General features: G+C 32.8%; 1 long non-coding RNA gene across 2 annotated transcripts; it reads left to right on the forward strand.

The window, feature by feature from the left end:
* The first annotated feature begins 1,902 nt into the window (after positions 1 to 1,902).
* On the forward strand, positions 1,903 to 5,127 carry LOC115983182. Of its 2 annotated transcripts, none has more exons than XR_004089900.1 (3): positions 1,903 to 3,049; positions 4,161 to 4,316; positions 4,418 to 5,127. It is a non-coding gene; the product is annotated as an uncharacterized LOC115983182 (long non-coding RNA). The 2 variants fall into 2 exon arrangements; XR_004089899.1 differs by having other exon boundaries at positions 1,905 to 2,812.
* The last annotated feature ends 635 nt before the right edge of the window (positions 5,128 to 5,762 follow it).

Below are 5,762 nucleotides of genomic sequence, written 5' to 3' on the forward strand. Positions count from 1 at the left end.
TTTGTACTGACTTTTCGCATTCTAATCATGTGCAGGGTACATGCATCACTTCACGGGATGCTAAGTCATGAGCTACCCGTGAGATACTTGCGAAACACAACTGTCTCTATTTGTACTGACTTTTCGCATTCTAATCATGTGCAGGGTACATGCATCACTTCACGGGATGCTAAGTCATGAGCTACCCGCGAAAACTTCTTCAGTCTTCAATAGCTTGAGTCTTCACACTCTCTCTCTATCACACAATCCTTACAATTAAATCCCACAATAAATATAGGATACAAAAGATTGAATAAAGTTACAATCAAATTTGGCACGGAATTAAAGCCAACAAAACACATAGTTGTAAATTACAACTTTACAAATATTTTGAAAAAGAACAAATATGTCATAATTTTATTCTCTTAATTAAACCCCAATGAAAGTTTATGATTTTAAAAATATTCTATTCTGTAATATCTAAAATACTCTCACTAAATTTTAACATCTCAACAATTTTCTTCGTTTGTTTTGAGTTTTAGATGGTAATAATGCTTAGAAAGTTGGAATGACAATATGAGGTATTTTATTTGTTACCTAGAGAACATCAATTTTTTAGGTTTAAATATTTGAAACTTATAATCTATCTAATAAAAAATTCGATGGCACATGTCTTTTGTTATTTTTTTATTTTATTTTCTTTTCTTGCCTAAAATGGGTGTTCATTAAAAACTAATTAAGCTAAAGATTGCACCTAGACTCATGTAGAATGATAAAGAAGAAAGTATGAATGACACAATTTTCATTTTGTATGGTTGAAAATATTCGATGAAGAGTTTCAATTGTAACATATGACATTATTTATTGTGAAAATTTAAATATTGTGACAAGATTTTAGCAAAACTCAGTTGTTTATTGTTGGAAGATGATAACATTCGTTATCATTCTTAAAAGTTTTTAATGAGTGGATATTCCCTTTAGCAAATAGGTATCAAAATTCTTATACGAATGAGATTAATTTTGTATGACATATATTTTATATGTATATAGTTTTATACTTCCTCAAATAAGTAACACGTGTCTTGCACTTGCCATCCACACTAGTATTTATATAAAGGATAAGACTTAGGTACAATACTTAGGTGCTGTTCTTCTCTTAAAATTTTGTCATATGAATTTTTTTTTTTTTATGGGATGAAAGTGTATTTTCCAGTTAAGTAGCCACGTAACTAAAATTTTCAATTGTGTTACTTACTCTTGCGCGAATGCTATCAAAAAAAAAAAAAAAAAACCCCTTTATTTGCAAATGAAAAAGGAAGAAAAGAACAATCCCAAAACGGCAGCAAATTATTCTCCAATATAATGTGTAAAAAACCTTTAATGTGAATCACGTTAATCTAAAAAACCAAAACCTTTCGTACGAATCACTTTTAGGACTAGCTGCCTCACAACTGGCTGCCTCAATAAGCATGGAAAAAAAGTTACATAGAAAGATCCGTGCAATTTTGGGCCATTTTTAGTACCGCACTTGTCGGTGCGGTTTAGCCAAAACCATAACCGTACTACACCTCATTTTTACGATCACATATGTGATGTGGTGCAGTTTAGAATTTAGCCAAAAGCATAACTGTACTGCACTTCATTTCACGGTCACATATGCAGTATGGTATGGTGTATAAGATGTAGTTTGAACGGTTTGAAGCCGGTATATTTTCCAAATTTTGGGCTTTTCCTACCCAGCCCAAGATTTTCCCTTTGTTTTGGACCAAGTTTTAAATTATTGAGCTTGTTTTTCTTTATTTTGGGCTAGTTTTCTTAATCAACACTTGCTAGGGTTATCAAATATTTTTTTTTTGAAGACTAGGGTTATTAAACTATTAATAATATATTTAATATTAAAAAATATATATTAATATATAAATAGAAGGTGTGGTGCGGTGCGGTTTTCTTATTATAAAACCGTAAACTACATTGCATCATGCGGTGCAGTGTGTGGTACACTGTTACTTGCGGTGTTGTGCGGTGTGGTTAGGCCATTTTGCGGGAGATTTTGGTGTAGTTTTTGTGGTTTGTACAGTTTATGCAGTTTGATGAACACCCCTAGTTATGCACATTTAATGATGCTATAGTTGGGATCCATTCACTTGAATCTAACCCATCATCTTCATTTGACAGGTTACACTTCTTCTGTGACGCTGATATGCTACGACTTGAATTTACATTTTCCTTCACCTTATTTCATTTAGTGAATCTTGCTTCAATTTATCAGGCTCTCCTTAATTTTTTTTTGATCAGTAATAAGGATTTATTAATATCAAAAAGAGAGAGACACCCAAGTATACAGGAAGTATATAAGGGTGTACAAATCAAATACAAAAATTACATAAATCAAGTAAATCCAAAATAGAAGAAAAAGGTTGGTTTCTCCACTTATTAGGTTGTCCTTAATGGCTTTAGGTGGTACTGATTATAGATATGTTTCTTAAATTGGTTATAGTTCAAGGAATAGGCATCTTTAGTTTATGCCTACAAGGAGATTTTTCTTGTTATGGATGTCTTCATTCATCTCTTCATTTGTTACTTGAGAATCTAATTTCTTCAAATTTGAGGGTTAGGAGTGCTGCTGATGCCGTCAAAAGTGTCATTTCTGCTACCTCTGGTTGTCTGATAGAGAGCTTGTATGGTGCAAACTCAAATTTCCAAAAATTTTAAGATGCATGACTGTTGTCAAAAAACCCATTTTAGAGATTGGGACTTAGTTTTGGATATGCAGACTATGTATTGATTCCATTTATCAGTAGCTCACAGAATATTTTCCCTATCGTAGGAACTGGTATGACTACATATCCTTGACTCTAGTAACTATTTAGCAAAATTAAATCACTTATCTTTTTAATGTGTTGTGAAGATGGTTTGTTCCAGGAAAACTTTTTAGTTAGTAGCTCTGCTTAGAGATTTTATCATTATCTTTTCTTTTAAATGTAAATTGAAGTTTTTCGCTTTTAATTCTTTTACAGTTTTGATTTGTTTTGAAATAGCGACTTCTGTCTTTTAGCAATGCCTAAACTGCGTATGTGTCCATAATTTATCTTCTCCACCCCCCCCACATACATAGTTTTCACTTCTTATGTTTGTTCTTTGTATTCTTATATTAAGTAAATATCCTGATTTAGTAGTTCCCTTTCAATGATCATTTATTTTTCTTGCTCCAGATATTGAAATAATTTATGCTTGGTTGCTCGTACTCTCTGTCCATAGTTAATCAAAGGTTCAAAACAGCTGCGTCTTTGAGTGTTTGAACATACACCTCAATAGACCACTTAAGCTTTGGTCACTGAAACAAATGAAAATAATAGAATACCTTGAAGTTTGAAACTTATAAAAAATATAACATTAAAAAAATGCAGAAAATATAATGCTTAATTAAACAAACAAGAGGCTCATAAAAATCTCTTACGTAATTAAATCTCATAAAATCTCATACATTTATATACATGTATTTATTTTTTTCTTTCTTGAAAAAAAAAAAAAAAAAAAAAATCTCATACATAATTAAACTAACTAAAAAAGTTCATAAAATCTCCTTAAAGTGGGATTTAAAAAAAAAAAAAAAAAATTTTAAGAAAGCCACAAAAGCAATTTTGTTAAGGAATGCATATTCCACCTGAAATGTTAGAATTTTGACCGAGACAGAATAGAGGGTTTAATATGCTAGTTTATAGACCAGAATGGAATATACCAGTTGGAATGGAATGGAATTTAAAACATTGTCTACAATCCATTCCTCTCTCTTTATCTCCCTCATTACTTATATATACCTTCTTCTTTTGTGCTTCCATTATATCTTTTGTTCCCAATTTATCTTTCCCTGTCCACATTATGCCAGTTTCTTTGCGTCCCTTTTTTTATTTGTTATAGAGAGCAATGAAGGAGAAAAGATAAACAAACAAATTTGATATTCCTTTTTCCTTTTTTTAGCCTAGGAAATCAAGTGACTCAACTTATTGCAGTCAACTAATTACAATACACTTAGTTGAGTTGATTTTTTTTTTCTATGGTTTCCAAATCCTTTACCTCCACCAAGCTGAGCATAGTTATTTTGTGCTTTTGTCTGTTTTCTTATATATATATATATATATATTGGAATTCTCTGATGTAAACTATTATACTTAACATCTCAGGCTGGTGGCCCTTTCTATCTAGTGTTAACAGGCTCGAGGGACGCACTCATTCATATTTCAATGGACTGATGGAGATTCCATGACTGGGTGGTAATAGACACTTCATCTTTTTGCCCTTAAGAGGTTTGAATGAAAGAGCAACAGTCAGTCTTCTAGGTACTTACTAGCTAGGCCTTTTCTCATTCTACAAACTTGTTTTATACAGTTGAAAAAGGTTTGAAATGTTTTTTGGTTGCATGTTTCTTGATCATCTGAAGATGCACACAACATTGGGAAGATTGGCTGTAAGTTCATATAGAAACACCTCTCTAATTTCAAGGGGACAGGGCAGCCTGACCCAACCATAGCTTTTGATTTCCTCACTGAGACGAGAATAAGGTGCCAAGACAGTAATAGATCCACCAGTCAGCCTTCTTCTCAACTCATGGAATCATTGGAAATGAGTGAGTCTGCATGAATTCACAGCCAATCATTAAAAAGGGAAGAGGACTCCTTTTTGCTAATCAGCACTAGCTGGCTAATGAGAAGACTGCAAGACTGGTAAGGACTTATGCTTCAGATGACAGATCAACCGCTAGACTGGACTTTGCTTGGGCAATGACGAAGATACCAGGGAATAATGTTTTGGATGGATCTCAAGGTCAGGTCCAACGGAACTGCTCCTTGCCTTTTGTCAGTTCCTAAGTGACAATCTTGACCATAATGAACTCTTGACATCTTTATTTTTTCATACAAGCTTCTCCTCAAGTTCAATGTTTGATTGTAGTAGCAATGACTTCTACATTTCTTGCGTGTACTAATTTGAGTCTATATATAATGGCAACGGCATAGAGTAGAGATATGTTATGGCTGTTGAGTTCTTTAGAAATATAGAATTCCAATGTTTGGAATGTTACCAAAAGCTAACTAATATTTGGGGAGCTCATATTGTATTAATTTTAATTGGGGCCTAGGAGAATTCACATTAGACTACACAATTTTAACTAAACTAACTCTAAAAACTCTACTTTTTCTATTTTAACAATCATATACCTACATCAACCTCAATATTTGTAATATTTGTTTTTTTACTCTAATGAAAATATTATTTTTTTCCTCGCTTTCTCATCGTATTTCACAGCCACTCATAACACCACCGCACTCTCACACAACCAAGCAATCTCCTGCCATTGAAAACCCAGGCATTTGAACACTGAATTCACTGTCAAACTCATCCACCAAATCTATAAAATCAGTTTACTCTTCTACCAGATCAATAAAATCAGTATACCCTCACAACAAAATCAACAAATTTTCAATCAAAATCAGTAAATTAAGATGAACAGAGCGTTGCCCATCTGCCAACAAAATCAGTAAAGCCACCGGTGATGGCAATGACAAAGGATGGAGGTTTTATTCAAAGGAGAGAGAGAGAGAGAGAGAGATTTTGGTCTAGTTGAGGTAGAGAGTGTCAGTGAGGAAAAGAAATGAATTTAAAATGGGCTGAAATTGGTTTGTTAATGAGCAGTATTCAACAAATGTATTGAAACTGTTCATTTGTTAGCTATTTGGGAAAAATTATAAAGGTGTTCTAAGGGACTTTAGCTATTACTTTTGGACTAA

The sequence above is a fragment of the Quercus lobata genome, chromosome 4, assembly GCF_001633185.2.
Source record: "Quercus lobata isolate SW786 chromosome 4, ValleyOak3.0 Primary Assembly, whole genome shotgun sequence".
Taxonomy (NCBI): Eukaryota; Viridiplantae; Streptophyta; class Magnoliopsida; order Fagales; family Fagaceae; genus Quercus; species Quercus lobata.